The sequence below is a fragment of the Thalassophryne amazonica genome, unplaced genomic scaffold, assembly GCF_902500255.1.
Source record: "Thalassophryne amazonica unplaced genomic scaffold, fThaAma1.1, whole genome shotgun sequence".
Lineage (NCBI taxonomy): Eukaryota > Metazoa > Chordata > Actinopteri > Batrachoidiformes > Batrachoididae > Thalassophryne > Thalassophryne amazonica.
In genome coordinates, this window is record NW_022986278.1 from 220,199 (window position 1) to 244,547 (window position 24,349).

The 24,349-nt window shown below is 47.1% G+C and overlaps 1 protein-coding gene and 1 long non-coding RNA gene across 2 annotated transcripts in view; both read right to left on the reverse strand.

Moving 5' to 3' along the window:
* The window catches only part of LOC117505956 (cGMP-dependent protein kinase 1-like), a gene marked incomplete at its 5' end in the record, with an annotated part of 94,350 nt that overhangs the window by 43,250 nt on the left and 26,751 nt on the right, over window positions 1-24,349 (reverse strand). The gene's annotated exons all lie outside the window — the stretch shown is intronic.
* On the reverse strand, window positions 1,083-23,860 carry LOC117505957. The gene is made up of 3 exons (XR_004559317.1): window positions 23,848-23,860; window positions 7,951-7,959; window positions 1,083-1,369 (listed from the first exon to the last, which is right to left on the reverse strand). It is a non-coding gene; the product is annotated as an uncharacterized LOC117505957 (long non-coding RNA).

Here is a 24,349-nt window from a genome sequence, read left to right on the forward strand (position 1 = left end):
GAGGTGATTCAGCAGAAGGAGTGCTTTAGTTAAGGCACGTAAAGATTACACTGGGAAACAAATCGTAATCTAGATAACTAGATCAATCTAACTGCGCAGATTAAACAGCTAACAGATACAGAAAAACACCGCTGTGCTCCGGAACAGGAAGTGATACAAAACTGCAGTGAGAGCCAACCACCAGACACTAAATGCATCTCTATTATTGTGCGGGCATAAATTCTCAGAGTTTCGTGGGTGTAGGCGGGACATACACATCACAGGAATAGGCAGGAGTGTAACCCACATGTTGCAGTTGCGGGTGGTAATGGTCTGAAATTCAACTTGTGTGGGCAGGAGCGGGACGAAGAAAATAGTCCCACGCAGAGCTCTATCATGAGTATACAGCCAACCAGCGGGAGTGCAAGGGCTGTCACACCAACATCTAAATGGGTCTCATTCATTAATATATGCGCATAAATTTTGTAACGCTCTGCATAAAATAAGTTAACGCACAAAATCACAGTCAGATTGATGACATGCACAAAAGCCAATCGTTCCCTGCATATGTTTGTGAATTACAATGATTCTAAACTGACAGCAATCTGCATATTGCCACACCTCTATTTCTCCAAACAAGGATATCCGTTTGGCGTCTCATAACGAGAGCACGGTGCAAAAGAAAGGTGACAAAAACCCAAAGTTAATAAAAACAGAAGAACTTCACAACAGTGGAAAGTGAAGTAATTGTGTCAGAGGCGGAAGCAAATGAAACCACACTGTTCACAGTGACATTCATTCATTCATTTTCTGTACCTGCTTTATCTGATTCAGAGTCACAGGGGTTGGAGCCGAACCCAGCAGACACTGGGTCAGAGGCAGAGCTCACTTTGGACAGGACGCCAATCACAGGGTCACATATAGACAAACACATTCACACGCTCACAAGTAGAGTGACTTTACAGATAGTGACAGTTATCCATAGGGTTTTTTTCTATTTAACACTATCACACACCCTGAACTAGTATTCTGTGCTTTTATCTATTCATCGTCTAAGGCTACGTTCAGACAGCAGGCCTTGATGCTCAATTCAGATTTTTTTTTGTGAAATCAGATTTTTTTTGTGAGGTCTTTCACATTGCAATTAAATGCGACCTGTATGTGGCCTGCTGTGTGAACGGCTTAACGCCCCATACTATCCCACATGCACAGAAGAGGGTACGACGACGTCACACCCAGAGAGTGCGCTCAGTGTTTGTGGAAGTAAACATGGATGGTAACAGTAGCGGTGGAGCGTATCTAGCGATTTTTAAAGTTGTTGTCCAGCCAGAGCCAACACATTTATAACATTATCCTTTTAAGGAGAAGATTGAAAAGGAAAAGAGCCAGGCTTCTGGCACTGGCATTTTGTGGGGCAGTGGCAGCAACGTCTATCCAGAGAAACCTTTAGGTGTGAAGTCGAAGCCAGGAGTGGTGGGACTGTGACGTTAAGCGGCTTTTCAGATACAGACTTCATTCATAATTTCAAATGACAAGTGGGACTTTCATTTTACCAATGTGAGCGTCTTTCTTTTGCACTGTCATAGCAAGATACACACCTACGACGGCCCATATCGGTCAGCAAACGCGTTGCGGTTGGACTGTACTGGCTATCAACAGGTGCTTGCTACCGCACGACTGCTAACCTCTTTGGCACAGCAAAGTCTACTGTCTGCTCCATAGTACACGACTTCTGCAGAGCAGTTCGTCATGTTTTCATGCCTGAGTACATAAAACTACCTCAGGGAGATGACCTGCAAGAGGTTGTTGAAGGCTTCAGGCAGAGATAGGGTTTCCTGCAGTGTGGTGGAGCAGTAGATGGGAGTCATCTCCCCATCATTGCTCCAGAGGAGAACCACACAGACTATTTTAACCACAAAGGTTGGCACTCGGTGGTTCTGCAGGGTGTCATGGACCATTGGCTTTGGTAAGATGTACTGATTTTTATGAGTGTTTTTGTAATAGACCTATGTGCTTTACTTTCTAATTATTTGGTTTAGCCATAGCATATTACTGATTAAACATGGTTTTCCAACAGCTTCACAAATGGTCAGGAAGTGTCCATGACACCAGGGTTCTCAGGAATTCTCATGTCTACACATTGGCAGAGAGAGCAGAACTTTTTCCACCGGTGAGTGTTTATTATACTAGTAATAATGATGGAAGATTCCTACATTATCATAATAGTATTTCATCTTCTTTCACTGGATATTGAGTTTAAAATGTGCCACTGTTCCTTCATCAGAGCTTATAAAGGTTGGACTGTGTCATGTGACTACACAGAAGTAAACAATCAGACTGTTTAGTCATGTGTCACACTCCAGCCTTTACCAGCGCTGATAAAGGAACAGTGATGGTTTCACAACATTTAAACTCAATATCCAGTGAAAGAAGATGAAATACTATTATGATAATGTGGGAATCTTCCATCATTATTACTTGAATATAGATATCGTTCATTACTTAACATTACTTTCTTATGGTTTCCACATCATGTCTTCATTACTTTGCTTAAACATTTTTTTTCTTAAGAACACTGAAGGGATGATGGGTATTCCGGTGCCCATCCTGCTCCTTGGTGACCCTGCTGATCAAGTTGTCATTCTCTTATTCAAGTAAAGTATTTCAATAAGGCAAAAAGATTGTTTAGCAATTACTTAAACATTTAAACCTTTACATTGTGTAAAACTGCATCATCCAGTGAACATTTGAGAACTGTTCATAGGGGTTTAGATTAGTCTTCATCTTGAGATTGAAATGGTGGAGGATGATCCTGGCTAATGGAATCATGCTGATCTTGAGAATGTATTGGTGCCTGGAAAACCAGCTGACTTAAATCTTGCAAAAAGGATGGTGGCTCGTGGAGGATGGAGCTGAAGCCACAGGAAACAGTGTGGAATGATGAGACACGGCTGTCTTGGGCTGTAAATGTGAGATGGCTGCACTGGTGGCTGGTAACCATGGAGGGGCGTCGGATCTCTCCATTAACTGTGTAAACTGAACATTTTACAATCACGCTCATGCTGAGCTGCTTACATCTTCTACTAATCTTTTCAGCGAAGACCCCCAGTGTCGTCTCCAGCTTTGATTTCCTTTTTCTGCTCTTGGCAGATGTAGCTGTTTAAAAGGACAAGAAGAGATAAAGCTTATACACGGCATATTTTAATTTGTTGTTTTTTGGTAAGTTAGAAAAGTTAGTAAACAACAACAGCATCAAATAATTGAGTTATTTTACAGGAATATAACATTATCAGTAGATACAGGCTCAGCTTTCAGTAAATCAGTGGTTGTGGAAGAGGCTCTGCTGCATCCAGATGTGGCACTTTGGGCTGAACTTTCCTCTGAGGCACAAGTCAGCTGTGACACGTGTGTCCCATCACCTGTGTGCAGAACATAATAATACAGTCAAACACTGAGAATATCACGTCATAGATATATGACGTGATATTCTCCCCCTCTAGCTGCCACCTTATCGTGGTGGGGGTGTTTGCGTACCCGGATGATCCTAGGAGCTATGTTGTCGGGGGCTTTGTGTTCCCTGTAGGGTCTCCCAAGGCAAACAGGTCCTAGGTGACGGGTCAGACTAAGGGCAGTTCAGAACCTCCATGACCAGTAAAAGATCAAGGACGGTGACGTCGCCCGGTAAGGCGGAGCTGGGGTCCCACCCTGGAGCCAGGCCTGGGGTTGGGGCTCGCGCGCGAGCGCCTGGTGGTTGGGCCTTAGCCCATGGGGCCCAGCCGGGCTCAGCCCAAAAGAGTGACGTGGGCCCGCCCTCCTGTGGGTTCACCACCTGCGGAGGGGGCCATGGGGTTGGGTGCAGAGAGGATTGGGTGGCGGTCGAGGGCGGGTGGCCCGGCGGCCCGGTCCATGCTCACAGCCCCTGGCTGTTGGGACGTGGAATGTCACCTCGCTAGGGGGGAAGGAGCCTGAGCTTGTGCGGGAGGTTGAGAGATACCGACTAGAGATAGTCGGGCTCACCTCCATACACAGCTTGGGCTCTGGTACCCAACTCCTGGAGAGGGGCTGGACGCTTCATTTTTCTGGCGTTGCCCACAGGGAGAGGCGGAGAGCTGGGGTTGCATTGCTTATTGCTCCCCAGCTCATTCGCCAAGTGTTGGAGTTCACTCCTGTGAACGAGAGGGTCGTGTCCCTACACCTTCGGGTCAGGGACAGGTCTCTCACCGTTGTCTCGGCCTACGGGCCGAGCAGCAGTGCAGAGTACCCGACCTTCCTGGAGTCCCTGGGAGGGGTACTAGATAGCGCTCCGACTGGGGACTCCATTGTTCTCCTAGGGGATTTCAACGCCCACGTGGGCGGCGACAGTGAGACCTGGAGGGGGGTGATCGGGAAGCACGGCCTCCCCGATCTGAACCCGAGTGGTGTTCAGTTGTTGGACTTCTGTGCTAGTCACAGTTTGTCCATCACAAACACCATGTTCGAGCACAAGGGTGTCCATAAGTGCACGTGGCACCAGGACACCCTGAGTCGGAGGTCGATGATCGACTTTGTAGTCATATCATCTGACCTTTGGCCACGTGTCTCGGACACTCGAGTGAAGAGAGGGGCAGAGCTGTCGACTGATCACCACCTGGTGGTGAGTTGGATCCGCTGGGAGAGTAGGAAGCCGGTAAGACCTGGCAGGCCCAAACGTATCGTGAGGGTCTGCTGGGAACGACTGGCGGAACCCTCTGTCAGTGAGGTCTTCAACTCCCACCTCCGGGAGAGCTTCTCCCAGATCCCGGGGGAGGTTGGAGACATGGAGTCCAAGTGGACCATGTTCTCCACCTGCATTGTCGATGCGGCTGCTCGTAGCTGTGGTCGCAAGGTCTCTGGTGCCTGTCGCGGTGGCAATCCCCGAACCCGGTGGTGGACAGCAGAAGTAAGGGATGCCATCAAGCTGAACAAGGAGTCCTACTTATCTTTGTTGGTAGATGGGACCCCAGAGGCAGCTGACAAGTACCGGCAGGCCAAGCGTGCCGCAGCCAGTGCGGTCGCAGAGGCAAAAACTCGGGTCTGGGAGGAGTTCGGGGAGGCCATGGAGGAGGACTATCGGTCGGCCTTGAAGAGATTCTGGCAAACCGTCCGACGCCTCAGGAGGTGGAAGCAGCTCTCCACCAGCACTGTTTACGGTGCGGGTGGGGAGCTGTTGACCCTGACTGGGGATGTTGTCGGGCGGTGGAAGGAGTACTTTGAGGATCTCCTCAATCCCATCGTCACGTCTTCCGAAGAGGAAGCAGAGACTGGGGACTCGGAGGCGGACTCATCCATTACCCAGGCCGAAGTCACCGAGGTGGTTAGAAAGCTCCTCGGTGGCAAGGCTCCTGGGGTGGATGAAATCCGTCCTGAGTACCTTAAGTCTCTGGATGTTGTGGGGCTGTCTTGGCTGACACGCCTCTGCAACATCGCGTGGCGATCGGGGACAGTGCCTCTGGATTGGCAGACCGGGGTGGTGGTCCCTCTGTTTAAGAAGGGGGACCGGAGGGTGTGTTACAACTATAGGGGGATCACACTCCTCAGCCTCCCCGGTAAGGTCTATTCCAGAGTACTGGAGAGGAGAATTCGACCGATGGTCGAACCTCGGATTCAGGAGGAGCAGTGTGGTTTTCGTCCTGGTCACGGCACACTGGACCAGCTCTACACACTCCATCGGGTGCTCGAGGGTTCATGGGAGTTTGCCCAACCAGTCCACATGTGTTTTGTGGATCTGGAGAAGGCATTCGACCGTGTCCCTCGGCGCACCCTGTGGTGAGTGCTCCGGGAGTACGGGGTCCGTGGTCCTTTGCTAAGGGCTATGCGGTCGTACAGGGACCGGACAGCCCTAAGAACAATTAGCCGAAAGAACAAGATTGCGAGTACAAGCGGCTGAGATGAGTTTCCTCCGCAGGGTGGCTGGGTGCTCCCTTAGAGATAGGGTGAGGAGCTCGGTCACTCGGGAGGAGCTCGGAGTCGAGCCGCTGCTCCTCCATGTCGAAAGGAGTCAGTTGAGGTGGCTCGGGCATCTTTTCCGGATGCCCCCTGGACGCCTTGCTGGAGAGGTGTTCCGGGCACGTCCCATTGGGAGGAGGCCCCGGGGAAGACCCAGGACACGCTGGAAGGATTACATCTCTCGGCTGGCTTGGGAATGCCTTGGGGTTCCCCCGGAGGAGCTGGGGGAGGTGTGTGTGGATCGGGAGGTCTGGGCAGCTTTGCCTGAGCTGCTGCCCCCGCGACCCAACTCCGGATAAAGCAGAAGAAAATGGATGGATGGATGGATATTAAGTTCAGTCATAGGTGCCTATAAGCCTAAAACCCACCTGGATGACTGGGCTGGCTGTGGTACCAGGACTCTCCTCTTTGGCAAAGCAGCTATCCAGCAGTTCTGTTGGCTGAACACTGGGCTCGTCTCCCAAAATGCGGTCCAGTTCTTTGTAACACGGACAGGTAGCACGTCCGCCCCACTTTTTTTTCTTAGCAGAGGCTTTTAATTTTCCTCTGGCAATGGAGCCAGGACCATCTGTACCCACGCTCGCACATTTCTCTGGAAATATTTTCAAACACTGCCCGGTTTCAATAAGACCCCTGGAGTTTGGCCTGAATAGAGGTGTCCCCCCCAAAAAATATTAATCAAGTCTCAAACCTCACTTTCCCTCCACTGACCTGTCTCCACATTGTCGTCTACCACAGTTGTTTTTCTTCCCGCTTGTGCTGTGTCAGGCACAGAATAGTGACATTTGACACACAATGATGATGCATAGATTGGATAACGATGCATGGATGCATGCGTGGTCAGATAAAGAAAGTATGGCTAAAGATCAGATATGTATTGGAATTGGGACCACATACCCAAGTGGCCTGGATCGGATTTGAAAAAATCCTGTCTGTGCTGTTCAGACTTTCATGAGAAGATCAGATACAGGTCACACTGGGCCAAAAAAATTGGATTTGGGCCACTTCAGCCTGCTGTCTGAACGTAGCCTAAGTCTATGATTCATGGTCACATACATGAATTTCTCGAACTTGCAGCTTTGAGGTTTATTGATTTTCAAAACCTCATAGTCACTTTTAGTCAAAAAAGCTGTTTGAGGCAAATGTTTGGAAGTGAGCAAATACGTCTAATACATCTCAGGACAAAGTCCTTTCCCAGTTTTTATGTCAGGAGTAGCTAAGTCCTAGACAGGTGAAAAACTACCTGGGTCCAAAAACAGTGTCGGAGCTATCTCACAGTCAATCAGGTTTCAAAATGATGAAATGCTCACATCAAGGACTATTAATCAATGCATAAAAAACAAGTTACTTTTAGTACCAGGCTCTTCAGTTCCTTGGTTGCTAACATAAGAGTTGAGACTCGTTTGAGTTCATCAGTATACAAATAATGAATGTTTACAAGTTCAATGGTACAAAAATTTCATGAGGTGAAAGATGGAACATTCCATTCAACAAGTTACGTGTAGTGGATTTGTGTTTTTTGTGTGTGTGTGTGTTAGAAGAATTAACACCATCAATTTACTCCTTCAAATTTTTGACTGTCAGCAAAACAATCTCTGGCATCTTTATGTGACCGTAGGACCTTTGTGGCCGGGACGGCGGTGGGATTGAACCTGGACGGCTCACATTAAAGACCATTAAAGCTAGCGGGAACGTCTTTTCAATCAGGACCTGGGACCTTCATCCTGCTACATTTAGCTAAACACTGGGGGGGACCACGGCATTTTTCAGTGGGTTTTGGGGCAAATTACATGCAAACAAAGTGAAAATGCAAAGAAAAAGTGACAATGTGGTGGGAAAGTGTTGCAGTTTGTTTATGACCTGGAGCTCAAATGTGTCGAGACGATTTTGCAGGCAAGAGAACAGAGCTACTGGTTAGCTGTGTAAGCTAACACTTACTGACACGTCTCCCACCCGCCTCATCTTTTCTTCTCCACTGGAAACCGAAAAAAAAAAAAAAAAAAAAACTTTTTGCAACTGCTTCGGTGATTACAGCTGAAAGCAAAACAGTCCACCGTGTGAAGTTATGCTGTGTATTGTAGAAATATTATTTTTACTCTATAGTCTTTTATTATTATTATTATTATTATTATTATTATTATTGTGTACAATGCCCTCACTGTCAGTGTTGCCACATTTATTTTGATAAAGTAATCCAATTACCGATTACTGATTACTCCTTGAAAAAGTAACTTAGTTACTTTACTGATTACTCAGTTGGAAAAGTAACTAAGTTAGATTACTAGTTACTTTTTTAGTTACTTTTCCCAGCTGCCGACAACAACCCTCTGCCACCTCGACATGACAATGATACCTGTTTTGCCAAAACTTACTTTATAGTCACCCTTTCTTGACTTCAATGAAAATAAATACTTGTTTTATAAAAAGTAAAATAAAGACCTCTTTCTTGACCTCATATTTAACTGTTGACAGCACTGTAACAGTAAAACTTGTCATTTCTAACCTACATTGTTTATAAATGTAACTATTAAATTCTTTCTAACATTTTAATTCTCTCTAAACATTTTACTTGTTGAAATTATTATTATTATGAGTAGTATTCGTAGTTGTAGTAAAAAAAAGACTTCAAAACTGGACCTTTAATCTAGGGGTGTTGTGAGGGGGGGCACATCCCTGCCCCACGCCCCCATTCCATCTGGATTCGCCTCTGCTTTGGCGTTTGAGCACAAAGAATGGATAACATTTATTTATGCAGAAAACAGGACCAGATTTACAGGTAAGAAAGTTTTATTGTGTTTTCACATCATGTGGTCCTCAGAAAGAGAGTTTAGGTGCATTTGAGTGGAAAATAGTGTTAGTTGTTGACGCATAGCGGAGGATCAGCTGTTTTTAATGAGCACATACGGAGCGGCTCAGCTCAGAATTCTAAATAAAGGAGAAAAAAAAAAGAATAAAAATGTCTTTGTAAAGCTCAGTGCAGGTGTGCTGTTGTCACTGTGTTTTAAGAGGTGAGGACTTGTCGTAGCTGCTGCAGAAAACTGTGGATGAAAAGCTCACAGCTTGCTTAAAGTGGGCAGTTCAGTCGAACCCCGACCTCCTGCCCGCGGACCAAGTTTAATGCTGCTATCGACCCATAATACTGATTTGGAAAGATTAATGTGTTAGATTACTCGTTACTAAAAACAAGTGGTCAGATTAGAGTAACCGGCATCGCTGCTCATTGTACAAGGCTGATGGTGTTCTTCTCATATGATCATGTTTGAATGTTCTCTGCTGAATTTGTCTACTGCGTGATCTGAATTATGACCTGAAAACACACTGTGCATGCTAAAAAGTCTGACAAACCAGAATTGAAACAGGATGTGAAATAATGTTTTTATATTTTTATTTATGTAACTAAAACTGCTGTGAGTGAGTGGAAGCAGGTCAAGTTGGTTGTCTGGGCAATCAGGTGTGACTCGTGTGCAAGTTTAGACAGGATGGTGGGGCCACTGCATGATATCTCCTTTTGAGGTCATTCCCGATGCATGATCAGAGCTTGGACACGTGAAGAAAGAAGTCTGCACTGCGCGTGGTTTGGAAGTGGATCAATAAGAAGACAGGACAATGCCTAAGAGTAGTTTTCGCATCGTCTGGGGTAGGGTTTAATTTTATATAAAAGGGTTCAGGTTTAGTGAGACGGGGTTCCTGCTCAGAGCCTGATAGGGCAAACTAGGCGTGAACCCAGAGGACCAGTGCATCCAAGACTCTGACCTTCCTCTCTGTCTCTCTCTGTCTTATCCATCCTTCCTCCTCCCCTTTAGGGTCAGGTTTTTTTTTTTTTGTAGGGAAGAATATTACACCCCTGCATTGATTTCCGTGGGTAAAATACCATGACCATTCACTACAAATATCCACTCCTTCTCCTAGATTCTGCATCTGCAGGGTTACCAGCTCTCACACATCTGGGGTGACACTCACATTTCAGCATCAGTCTCACGCTCTCACACACAAGCAAGAAATGTCACGCCAAAATAAAAATTTCTCCTGTTAATTTTCTGTTGATGACTAGATTAGACTACAGCAGACCACAGCACATTGTTTTTAATGAAAGGAGTTTAAAACTCATGCCCGAAACAGCTGTTAACATCTGCTTACAACATTCTCACTATAGTATTCTCTGATCGTTGATTCGCTGAAAAAAGAGTTCAGAGAGAATTCAAGCATAGCTTTGAAGCTGTGTAATAAAATTGGGTCCCTTGCCACTACAGACGGAGCTTCATCAAACTAACTGTGTGCTGAGACAGTAGGCTACTGACTTCAACGTGTTGCAAATTAGGTAATTTAAATTATATGTCGTACATTATTTAATATCCTGGTTAGCAAGTATTCATGATTTTAAGTCTGTCCATGCACATGCGCTTAAAAAATGTGGCCCTGGTGTATTTTTTGGCTAAATTATTACTAATAGAGAAACTAAAGCGTTATGAACCACTGAATCAATATGAAGCAATTGTGTTGAAATGATTCAGTGTTTTGAAGCATTTGAAACAATTTAATATGGCGACATCTTCTGGCCAATCTTTAACATAGCAGTTGCATGGAACAATGAAACAGGTGCTGTTATGTATGTTAAATAATAAAGTTTCCAAGTGCATTTAGAAATTTTTGACTATATTTTTGATTAAAGAGACATTAACAATATACTTGTGTTATAATGTGATTGTGCCATCATAACATACTGTATGTAATAGATTGTGAAACGCTTGTGCAACTAGTGACTGTTATGACATAGTTCTACAAAATGAAGGGGATTTGGGGGCTTCAAAGGTTTTTATTTAAAAATAAGATAATTTCAGTGTTGTCTATTCCTCTTCTCTCCAGTTTTGCAGAAGACTCACACGGCACAGAAGCTGCTGGCATATGAAGATAGATCTTCTCTAGCTCGTAAGGAGTTGGATAAACAGCTGCCTCCATCCTCTCTAACTCACTGCAGAAAATGGTTTTGGGGAGCATTAGCATGGCTAAAACCCTCCAGCTTCTGGGGGCCTCGTCACCCGGGCCCCCAACCAGCATTTTTCTTTATTTGCCTCTCACATGCCTGTAGATGAGCTTGCTGACAAATTTCAGAAAAAGGAAGGAGGATGGTGAGGAGAAGAATCAAGCAGAGTTTCCCTTATATTATTATTTTTATTAGTAAATGAGAACTGTTTTGTCTTTAAATTAGGGTTACCAAAAATTTTCAGTGCACGCTATGTGCACCGAAGATACAGAGTCTAACGCCAGCCAAAGTTCTCCTATTTTCACTAAGGTCTACCTGCGTAACCTTTATAAACTGGTTAGAGTCAAAGAGGGATGAATAGAAGATCACATTCAATACCCCTTTAGGGCATTCTGAATATCCTGTAATGCCCTTTGGTTTCACCAGTGCTCCTGCCACATTCCAGACTCTCATGAATGACGTCTTGAACCGTTTTGTTTTCATTTATTTGGATAACATACTTATTTTCTCCAAGGATCTCTAGGAACACATCCAACCCAACTGTTTGGTTTTTAAGAGGTTACTGGAAAACTGGCTCTTTGTCAAAGCCGAGAAATGCACTTTCCATCAAAACTCTGTTTCGTTCCTCGGATTTGTTTTTCAACATAATGAAATAAAGCCTGACCCCTCTAAAATCACTTCCATTTCTCATTGGCCCACTCCCAATAACATCAAACAGCTACAACAATTCCTACTACAACGGCTCTGTGCCACCAGCTGCCCGGCCTGCTTCATCCATCCATCCATATTTCCTGTTTCAATTCATCCACGCTTCCAAGTTTGCCTGTCACCATGAATGCAAAGAACTCTACATTTTTTATGAGAACACTTCTGGTGGCTCTCAGTCCAGGCAGATGCGCATGACTACATCAATTCCTGCACCATCTGCACCAGGACTAAATCATCTCATCAGTCACCGTCTGGGCTCCTCTAGCTGCTATCTGCTCCTGGTTGCACATCTGCCTGGACTTCATCATTGGTCTCCCCACATCCAAGGAAATGAATTCCATCCTCACCATCATGGAGTGGTTCTCCAAAGAAGCATATTTTCTGGCCCTGCCCAAGCTGTCATCGGCCCAGGACACCGCTGACCTCCTAGTTTACAAAGTGCTCTGACTGCATGGCATTCCTTTGAACATCGTGTTGGACCGAGGACCCCAATTCACATCACAGGTATGGAAGAACTTTTGCTCAGCACTAGGGACCTCGGTCATTCTCTCATCCGGGTTCAAGCCTCAAACCAATGGCCAGGTAGAACGGGCCAAACAAGAACTCAAGTTCACGCTTTGGTATGTCATGTCCTCCCACCTGTCGTCTTGGACCGCTCATGTGCTGTGGATAGAATATGCACATAACTCTCAGGTGAGCTCGGCTACTGGATTATCATTGTTTGAATGCTCACTGGGGTATCATCCCATTTGTTTCCTGCTCAGGAATGTGATTTGCCTGTTCCATCTGTTCAAGCCAACCTGCAGCAGTGTCGACAGGTGTGAAGGTCCACCTGTTCCGCATCATGCAGTCCGGCACCAAACCTTCGCCTCACATTATCAACTGGATCAGGAGGCATGGCCTCTCAAAGCCGAAGTTAGGAAGTTGGCACCGAGATACCTGTGTCCCTTTTTGGTTGAGAAGTTCATCAACCTCGCCCACGGTCAAGCTTCATCTGCCTCTGTCACTCGGGATCCACCCTTTGTTTCATGTGTCTCAACTGAAGCCTGTCCACACAAGTACGCTGTCATTCCAGACAATCCCCCTCCTCCCACCCGGATCGTGGATGGCAATCTGGAGTGGACAGTGCACCGGCTTCTGGACGTGTGGCACCGGGGTTGGGGTTTCCAGTATCTGGTGGATTAGGAGGGTTATGGGCCTGAGGAGTGCTTCTGAGTTTCGTGGGGCCTCATCAGGAATTTCTATCATGAGAGCCCCCCAGACCACCTACTAGACTGGCCTGGGGGGCTCTCATTGTGGGTGGGGGGTACTGTTGTGCTGCCTTGATGTCTGCTTTGCTCCTCCTCGCTTCCTGTTCTTCAAGGCGCTGTGTCACAGAGCTGATTCTGTACACTTGCGTGCCTATTTAAACTTTTGTCCTGCCTCTTCAGACTGGCTGGAAACTCAGTTTTGCCTGTGTGGTACCTGGCCTCCGTTTGTCTTGTTGATGAATGATTCTGATTCTTCGTACTATGTTGCCTCGTTAACGTCATTTTCTTTGTGTCCTCAACGTTCCTGTTTGCAGTCAGCTCCACCGTGGCCATCTGGTCCTGGTTCTGGTTCAATCCTCTTACATCATCTGGTTTGGGAACTACTCCATCCCCCTTTGGTTCAAGTCCTTCCTCTGGTGTCAACATTCTCAGATTTTTTACATTTAACAACTGCAGTTGTTTGCAAAGTAAAATTGTTAATTTTCTTATTCACTCTGGCTCTCTGCATTTTGAGTCCTAACTTCATTTTTTGGTTTAACCACAACAGAGACATGGAGTTCAGGTGAAGTGGTGACTCTAAATTGACCGTAGGCATGAGTGAGAATATCAGTGTGTTCTATATGAGCTCCTGGGTAGGGCTGGGTATCGATTCACATTTCAAGAATCAATTCAATTCCTATTATTAAGATTTAGTATTGATTATTTTGATTCGATTTGATTAGATCCAATCTATCGAATTGGGTTAAATGGTATATGGTAAATGGAGGGGTGGTGGCCAAGTGGTTAATGCGCTTGATTTCAGTGCAGAAGGTTCCCGGTTCAAATCCCACCTCTGCCACATTTCTCCATGTGAAGTCAAGTTGCGTCAAGAAGGGCATCTGGCGTAAAACTTGTGCCAATTCAACATGCAGATCCACCTTGGATTTGCTGTGGCGACCCCGAGTGCAAACAAGGGAGCAGCCGAAGGGAGTTACAGTACATGGTAAATGGACTACATTTATATTGCACTTTTCTATCTGCATCAGACGCTCAAAGCGCTTTACAATAATGCCTCACATTTACCCCGATGTCATGTTGCCATACAAGGTGCTCACTACACACCGGGAGCAACTAGGAGATTAAGGAATTTGCCCAAGGGCCCTTAGAGATTTTCTGGTCAGGCTGGGATTTGAACCAAGGATCCCCTAGTCTCAAGCCCAATGCTTAACCCCTTAACGCCCGAATTTATATAGCTGTATATAAAAAAATGTTTTGTGTGTGCTTTTGCCTTTAAGTAGATGGTAAATAATGTTGAGATTATTAATTTCACTTTTGCACAAAAACTAGATAATAATATTGGGTATTCTGGTAATGACTTTATGTTATAATGTTATAGTAATAATGATGGTATGTTGCAAATTTGCGACAACGGGCATACAGGTCAATTTGGTGAGTTGCATATTTGAGTCAGAGATTGTAGCATATATGTGACGATGGGCGTTAAGGGGTTAACCACTAGACCATCACCTCCAGCTCTCCACAATTTCTCTTATACTCACTCGACTGGTAAGCACTGAAAGCCGAGATAGGCATGTCCCAACTTGTCCACTGGCACTCCGAAACGGAGGTGTTCCTTTGTCTCGCTTCATCAGCGAAGCGGTCGTGACGCGCGAAGCCTCCGCGCGGCTTTCCATGACAAAATCTCTTGTTAAAAGTGAAATCTGCCAGAAAATGGCTGATTTCCGGCAGCTCTTGTGATAACCAGAGAAAGAGCACACGACGGTCTCGTATCCACAGAGCGATCCGTTTAGAAATGATCGAGTGGTTTGTGACGCGTCATCGCAGCTCAGAGCGCGGCGCACCGACCGTCCTTAAAGCAGTCCTGAAAGCTGTAGTAAAAGTCCTTATTCTCTGTGAAGCCCGTAAAATTTTCACAGAAAGCCAGATAAATTTTTCGAATGGTTTCCAGGTGTCAGTGTCTAACAGCTTCTGAAAAAATTCTGATGGAAAAAAAGTCCTTTTCATTCCGCCATTTCCAGACAATGAAAATCCGACGAGGGGGCGGGACCACTCCTTCCCAAGGCGTGCTCACAGGGGAATGACGTCACCGACAGGCGTGGAAAAACTCATGCATGCACACGAGGGTTCAAGCATGTCTGACGTAAAAACATATGAATGAAATCCATATAATTTTTGAAAAAATAAAAAGGTACGATACTTTACGGACAGACCTCATATATATACTTAAAATCCACCATCGGATGTATGTATTGATCTGTGGGAATAAAAATGAGAATTGATTTAAAATCATCGAATTGATCTTTTCAACCCAGCAGTACTCCTGGGGTGTGACAGAGTGGGGGCGTGTCCAGGGTGAACCCCACCTCTCACCCAGTGACATGTACATCAACAGTACATCCTGTACAGTACATCTTGCTGCATATCCTTTATTTCTGGCACACACAAGCACCTGAGTACCAGTTATGTGCACAACTGTTAATAAAACACAAGCACCTGAGTACCAGTTATGTGCACAACTGTTAATAAAACACAAGCACCTGAGTACCAGTTATGTGCACAACTGTTAATAAAACACAAGCACCTGAGTACCAGTTATGTGCACAACTGTTAATAAAACACAAGCACCTGAGTACCAGTTATGTGCACAACTGTTAATAAAACACAAGCACCTGAGTACCAGTTATGTGCACAACTGTTAATAAAACACAAGCACCTGAGTACCAGTTATGTGCACAACTGTTAATAAAACACGAGCACCTGAGTACCAGTTATGTGCACAACTGTTAATAAAACACGAGCACCTGAGTACCAGTTATGTGCACAACTGTTAATAAAACACGAGCACCTGAGTACCAGTTATGTGCACAACTGTTAATAAAACACGAGCACCTGAGTACCAGTTATGTGCACAACTGTTAATAAAACACGAGCACCTGAGTACCAGTTATGTGCACAACTGTTAATAAAACACAAGCACCTGAGTACCAGTTATGTGCACAACTGTTAATAAAACACAAGCACCGGAGTACCAGTTATGTGCACAACTGTTAATAAAACACAAGCACCTGAGTACCAGTTATGTGCACAACTGTTAATAAAACACGAGCACCTGAGTACCAGTTATGTGCACAACTGTTAATAAAACACGAGCACCTGAGTACCAGTTATGTGCACAACTGTTAATAAAACACGAGCACCTGAGTACCAGTTATGTGCACAACTGTTAATAAAACTTGCCTTGTACGTGCCCAAGCAAGCAGCCAGATTTGCAAGTTTTATTTGAAGTGTCTTATGTGTGTTTGTAATTAGCCTATATGTCAGCAAAGTGATGAACAGGGTATTGTTGTCACCCACTTATGTGTGTGTGTGTGTGTGTGTAAGTGGTGGGCACAGTTCTGTTAATCCTCTAACTGCTGAATTAGTGAAGCTAACTTTTTTCATTAGCAGATTAGTTTATCAGCTAACTTTCAAAACCATCAGCGGACCAATTAGCTTCCGCTAAAATTAGTTCCGCTAACTTTCAGTCCACCAACATTTTTTGCTGCCGTAATGAGTAAAGCTAAGACCAAAAACATTTGTAAACCCTAAAATCCTGCATGTTAGTTCCTGTTGCGTGTTCTGCAGTCAGGCCGCTGTGAGCTCAGCCCTCCCCCAGCAGAAGGGGGCAGGCCAGCTGGTGGTGGCTGCTGTTTCCTTTACTTTCTTTCCACATACAACAGCACAGACGTGTGGCAGGAGACATCAAAAGCAAGGCACTTTTCACTCATGGTTTTCATTTATAAACAAAACTAATTACGGTCACTTCACAGGCATCATTAGCCGCGGTTCATGGATTATCACCTCGTTTCTGCTTCAAACTGCCTCCAGTCATCATCTATCGCAGCAACAGATATCTGAAGCTTTTGTACAACAATCATTGCCACATAAATTCTCCATTATTTCGTCATTAAAGACAGAGGAAATGATTAGAGCGCCGCGGCAAAACGAGCTGCTAGCTGATGCGTTCACTGCACGTTGGTCATTTCAAAGTGTCACAGAATTTCGCAGCGTTTCTGCTTAAAACTGACTTTAGAATGATTTAAGAGGTTTTACCTTGTCATCTGATGGTTAATAATCATTAATCCATTTGATCGCTTTGGGTGAAGAGACTCTGCCTCAGACGTGCTGCTGTGGTCTGAAATGATGCATGCGCAGTGAAGCAAGGTGGACCGATTTTTAGGGGGAACATCCGGTCTGTGACACCGGACAGTTTATTGACATTAAATCACCGTCAAAATTTGTTGGTCACTATTCGTTGCACTGAATCACAAGTTACAAACAGAATTTTCAGTTTTGCAAATGCTTTTATTCTTACAAATGGAAAAAATTACATATTTACAAATACACATTTATTTTTAAAAACCATGTGTTGGGTGTGTGATGGCAGTGTTCCTTGATGGGGGAGGGGAGGTGATTGACAGGAGATATATTTCCTATAACTGCTTTTGGCACGTGTGTCGGTTAACCTTCAGAATTAGCACATTAATGTCGATAAACTGTCCAGAATTAGTTTTGTTTATAAATGAAACCATGAGTGAAAAGTGCCTTGCTTTTGATGTCTCCTGCCACATGTCTGTGTTGTTGTGTGTGAAAAGTAAGTAACATTTCCTTACAGCAGCTGGCAAACTGCATAAAGACAAAAGCTCTGGCTCATTGTTTGTTTTGGGTTTGTGATTGCCTTTATCAGGTTTGACTGCCAAAGCAGGCTGGACACAAATGCAATGCGTTTGCTGGGGCTGGTACACAGAAAGGCAGTCCAAGAAGAGCAACAGTACAAAAAAACATCAGGCTTAGGCGTGGTCAAGGCACACAGGCAGGTAGTCAAAAAAACATAATGAGGCAATGAGAGCGAGGCAAAAATACACGAACTGAGCCAGAAGGAAGGCACAAGGCACATCGCTCTGGCAAGGGACAAGAGCAAACTGTGAAGCTTATATAGCACCCAGGTGATGAGCTGCAAATCAAGAACAGATGTGAGGTGAAACTTCCAGAACCAGGGTGTGGCCAGACACAGAGGAATGCCCACCACCAAGAACCAAGAGAGAGACAAGAAAGAGCAGGACAGAGAAAACCCAAGCAGAAAGACAGAGTAAGAGAAGAGACAGATCACAAATACAAACAAAATAGAAATAAAACAGAACACATACCACCCGAAGTCCAAATTCTGACAGTATCCCCACCCCCCCAAGGGTCAACTCCTGACAGCCCAGGAGCAGAAGGGTGAGAAGTGTGAAACATGCAAATAAGGCTGGGGTCCAAAACAAACCGGGAGGGAATCCAGGACCACTCCTTGGGGACATAGCCTTCCCAATCCACCAAATGCTAGACACAGCGACACCGTCACTGGGAATCAAAGAGACGCCACACAGTGAAGATGGGCCCCATCCATACACTGGGCGGGCGGCAGGGGACCAGCAGGTCAGGTCCGTCGACACCGCATAATGACTCCAAGTGCTGAGGGAACAGGTGAGTGAAGATCTGCAGGGGAGAATAGAGACAAATGGAGAGTAACCAGAAGCAGAAGTGGAGAGACTGCTATGGGCGAGTTCTATCCATGGCAGTTGGGAAGACCAGGAAGAGGGGAACTGTGAGGCTAGGATCCGGAGTCCCTTTTCTAACTCATGATTAAGGTGTTCAGTTTGACCTTTAGCTTGCAGATAATATCCTGAGGTAAGGCCGGACGTGACCCTGAGGAGACAGCAGAACTCCCTCCAGATTTGAAAAACAAATTGAGGACCCCGGTCCAAAACTATGTCCTGTGGCAAACCCTGTATTTTCAAAACATTGGGCAAGCAAAGCTACCATGGTGTCTTTAGTGGAGGGAAGCTTAGGCAGAGGCACAAAATGAACCACCTTGGACAATCTATCAACAACTGTCATAATCACAGAGTAGCACTTTGAGGGTGGCAATCCATTACAAAATTGACTGAGATATGTGATCATGGCTGTACGGGAACAGGTAAAGGTAACAATGCACCTGCAGGTGGGCATATTGATGATTTGTGCATGGCTCAGACGGAACACGCGTTGACATATTCAGTAACGTCATTTAACATTTGCGGCCACTAGAATCTTTGCATGAGTACCTACATACGAGGTCTGTTAGAAAAGAGTCCGATTTTTTTATTTTTTTCAAAAACCTGATGGATTTGAATCACGTGTGCTTGCATGCGCGAGTTTTTTCACGCCTGTTGATTGCGCCATTTGCTTGTAAGCAGCCTTTGTGTGAGGATGGGTGGAGTCTCTCGTCGTTTTTTCTTTGCAAGGAAATGGCGGAACAACTGGAGCAGTGCGACTGCATCAAATTTTGCCAGAAACTGGGCGACAGCCAGGTGGAAACCATTCGGATTATTCAGACGGCTTTCGGTGACGATGCTATGGGCATCACATAGATTAAGGAGCGGTGCAACCGGTTTAAAGACGGCCGCACAACGGTGGAGAGCGAGCCGCGCTCCGGGCGGCCATCAACATGCTGAAATGACCAGATCATTTCCAAAGTGAACGCTGTGGTGATGTGGGACCCTCGTGTGACTATCCAAGAAATTGTGGAAGAGGTGGACATCAGCACTTTTTTGGCACATTCCACTGTGACAGAAGATTTTGCCATAAAAAGAGTTGCAGCGAAATTCATGCCGATGGCTTTGGCACGAAGCTGATGGTGCAGCAAAAGCGCCACCGTGTTGAAGCCTCACAGGACATGTTGTGTCATGCCCAGCTCTTCCACCATTCGGAAGATTCAGACGGCTTTCGGTGGCCGATATGATAGCACCAAATTAAATCTATGAAAGAAGATTGCCCATCGGGCCTGCTGCACGTTGAGCCGCATAGCCGTGCAGAGATACATCAGATTTTTGTGGTCTGTCAAGACAAGAAATGGCACCTGTGCCCCCTCTAACCAATGGCACCACTCCTCCAAGGCCACTTTAACCGCCAGCAGCTCACATCACCGATGCTGTAGTTGCATTCTGCAGTCGAAAGCTTTTTAGACAGGAAAGCACAGGGATCAAATTTATTATCACTGGCCTTCATTTGGGAGAGAACGACCCGACACCAATATCAGATGCATCGACTTCACCATGAACTGTCGGTGGGGTCAGGAAGGAGCAGCATGGGAGCCATAGTAAAACAATTCTTTAGGTTCTGAAATGCCTCCTCGCACTCAGGGGTCCAAACAAAGGACCGGAGTGAGGAGGTCACGTCATATAAAAGCGTCATCTAAAGTTGCGAATAAATTTGCGATACAAATTGGCAAAACCGAGGAACCTCTGGACATCCTTACAACAAATGGGAACCGCTCAATCCGGTACCACAGCTAACTTTGCGAGATCCATATGGATCTCTCCCTCTGAAATCACAAAACCCCAAAAGGAAACGGTGAACTGGTGAAACTCACACTTTTCTGCCTTAACATAAAGGTCGTTTTGTTGCAGTGTTTGAAGCACGGCACAGACTTGCTGGGTGTAGGTCTCAACATCAGGTGAATAAATGACAATAGATATACAAAGATGCACTTATTGAGGTACTCCTGCAGGACATCGTTCACTAAGTTTTGAAACACTGCAGGAGCATTTGTGAGTCCGTACAGCATTACAAGATACTCGTAGTGGCTGGTAGGGGTGTTGAAAGCAGTTTTCCATTCGTCCCCGGGACGAATCCTAACCAAATGGTATGCGTTGCATAGATCCAGCTTAGTGAACACCTTAGCCCCCTCTAAAAGCTTGAGTGTGGAGGAAATTAGTGGCAGAGGGTACCGATTCTTAACCGTGACATCATTAAGTCCCCGATAATCAGTAAAGGGGGTGCAGGGACTTATCCTTTTTCTCTATGAAAAAAACCCACCCCTGCGGGCGAGCACGAAGGGGGGATCAAACCGGCAACGAGAGATTCCTGTATATAGTCATTCAACCCTAACAGGACAAAGTGTGAATAAATGACCAGATTGTCCACAGTAATAACACAGTCCTTCCACACGGAGTCGCTCTTGCTCTTCGTTGGAGAGGCGTGTCCGTCCCACTTGCATGGGCTACTCAGCAGCGCCAGGGGAGACGTTGAAACCGGCATGAATGGAGGCGGAGGAGCGGTCTGACAAGGAGACGGCCCACTGAGCGGGATGGTGACTGTCTTGATGTGGACGGTCGCAAAGGTAGCGATCGGTCCGGATAACCAGCACGATGAAATCATCGAGGTCATCAGGCAGATCTATAGTGATGCTGTGGGTCAGGCCCTGGAAAAACACATCTTGGAGCGCCGCGGGATTCCTCTCACTCTTCATGGCCAGAATGCGTAAGTCAATGGCATAGCGATTACTACGCGGCGATTACCTTGCCTCAGCCTCATCAGCTAGCGCACTGCCTCGCGCCCTAGAAAAGTGTGCTGGAACACCTGCTGCAGAGAGTTTGTGAAGGCTGCAAGGGAGAAGCGGGAGGGTGAATTGTGACTCCACTCAGCCGTTGCCCACGCTGCAGTCCGGCCGGTCAATTGAGTTATCATGAATGCTATCTTCGCCTTTTTGGACGGAAACACTGATGACATCAGCTCGAAGTGCAATTCACACTGCATAATCCCAATCGGACCGGGAGTGACATGTTTAGCCGCATGTTCTGTTGTGTGGGCCGCTGAAGAGGAGGTACTGCTGGCCCACCACCACCAGAGGGCGCCCTGCCTGGAGTGCGGGCTCCAGGCACCAGAGGGCGCTGCCGCCGGATGAGAGCAGCCAGGATGACAGCTGTCACCCATTACTGGACACAGCTGACTCCACTCAGCACGGAGGTATATCAGCAGGACGGCGTCTCCACCTCAGTGCCGAGATATCGCCTTGAGTTTAAGGTAATCACCTCAGCAGCATATTCTGTGTTTTTGACAATATTTGATAACCCTTTCAGGACAGCGGACTACTGAAGGCCAAGTGTTTGGATAAGTACTCACCTTTCCTGCTTAAGTGTGACAAGAGGTGGAGGCGGCTTTGCCCCTCTCCGTCTACTGGGTGCGGTCGCATCCCTACCTGTGTGTTTGTGCTCTTTTCCGCCAGCAGTACCGGATCCGACGAGCGAAGGCAGTGGCCACCTGGGAATTCGGGACTTGGCGGTTCCAGTACTTCTGGGTTTCGGTGGCAGAGGAGATCTGGGTGGTTCCGGTTCGACTAGGACGGACGTCTCCTACCTTCGAGCCTGCCCACACGACACCAGCAGATTTTGGCTTACGCCTCCAAATTGTTAATTGTTGTATTAGTTGTGTTCTTCTCACAACAGTAAAACTTATTCTTTACTTTTCTCCATTGTCCGTTCATTGCGCCCCCTGTTGTGGGTCCGTGCACCTACACTTTCACAACAGGATATCTCGGCCAGCGTCATGGACCCCGAGGGGCGTCAACCGGCTGTTGAACGGCCAATGGAAGAACAAGGCGCGTCGGCGGCTTCGGGAGGGGTAATCGATGAGTTGCAGCGGATCCTCACCGCTTTCACCTCTCGGATCGATTTAATGACCGAGCAGCACGTTCTCCTAAACCGCAGGGTGGAGGCTCTCGCCGCACAAGTGGAGGCGCGCCCTCCGGGCGCCGCTGCGGCTCTCCCTCCCGAGGACCCTGCGCGTGAAAGTGACGTTTCACTGGTCGTTCAACGGTCCCTTCCTCCGTCCCCAGAAGCATACATAAGCCCTCCAGAACCGTACGGAGGCTGTGTGGAGACGTGCGCGGATTTTCTGATGCAGTGTTCGCTCGTCTTCGCACAGCGTCCCGTGATGTACGCGACTGATGCTAGCAAAGTAGCTTATGTAATAAATCTGCTTCGTGGGGAGGCACGCGCTTGGGCTACAGCGCTCTGGGAGCAGAACTCACGGCTCCTTCATACATATGATGGGTTTGTACGGGAGCTCAGAACGGTGTTCGACCATCCCAACAGAGGAGAGTCCGCTTCAACCGCGCTACTGTCAATGAGGCAGGGGCGTCGGAGCTCAGCTGCCTATGCAGTCGCCTTCCGCATCGCGGCGGCGAGATCCGGCTGGAATAGCACTGCCCTCCGCGCCGCCTTTGTAAATGGACTGTCACTGGTCCTAAAAGAGCACCTGGTGGCGAAGGACGAACCGCGGGACTTAGATGGGCTCATCGATCTGGTCATACGACTCGACAACCGGTTAGAAGAACGCCGTCGGGAACGAGGCGAAGGGCGTGGCCAGGCACGCGTCGTCCCTCTCCCTTCCGGTTCCGATCGAGCTCTGCCCTCCCCACGCTCCTCTGTTCCTGCGCTCCGTGCGCCTACGGCTCCCCCTGCTGACGAAGCTATGGACACGAGCAGGGCAACATTTAGGGCACCTGGAGCACAAAGGAGGCGGGCCTACGGAGCTTGTTATGTTTGTGGCTCGAGCGAGCATCTCGCAAACGACTGCCCCGAGCGGTTAAAACTCCAACGCCCGCCCCTAGAGACTGGGCCAGGGACGGGCCAAAACATTCACGTGGGACACACCCACATTGCCACACGACTCCCAGTCACGATCCTGTATGAGGATTCAACCCTGAAGGCCCCAGCACTGGTGGACACGGGCTCTGAGGGGAATCTGCTAGACAGTAGATGGGCGAGGGAGATAGGGCTCCCTCTGGTGGCTCTTACCTCGCCTGTGCAGGTTCGGGCACTAGATGGCTCCCTACTCCCACCAATCACGCATAAGACACCTCCAGTAACTCTGGTGGTGTCAGGTAACCACCGGGAGGTGATCGAGTTCTTTGTGACTCAGGCCACCTCCCGTGTGGTTTTGGGTTTCCCCTGGATGCTAAAGCACAATCCCCGGATCAATTGGCCGTCTGGGGTAGTGGTTCAGTGGAGCGAAACCTGCCATCGGGAGTGTCTAGGTTCCTCGGTTCCCCCCGGCTCCCAAGCTAAGGAGGAGGTCCGAGTCCCGCCCAATCTGAAGGCGGTGCCGGCGGAGTACCATGACCTTGCTGACGTGTTCAGCAAGGATCTGGCTCTCACGCTTCCTCCCCACCGCCCGTATGATTGTGCCATTGATTTGGTTCCAGGCAGTGAGTTCCCGTCCAGTAGGCTGTACAACCTCTCACGGCCGGAGCGTGAATCAATGGAGACCTACATCCGGGACTCATTAGCTGCCGGGTTGATCCGGAATTCCACCTCTCCGATGGGTGCTGGTTTCTTTTTTGTGGGTAAAAAGGATGGCGGGCTTCGTCCATGCATTGATTATAGGGGGTTGAACGAAATCACGGTTCGCAATCGATACCCGTTGCCCTTGTTGGATTCGGTGTTCACCCCCTTGCATGGAGCCAAAATCTTCACCAAGCTTGATCTTAGGAATGCGTATCATTTGGTTCGGATCCGGAAGGGAGACGAATGGAAGACGGCATTTAACACCCCGTTGGGCCATTTTGAGTACCTGGTCATGCCGTTCGGTCTCACTAATGCTCCCGCGACTTTCCAAGCGTTGG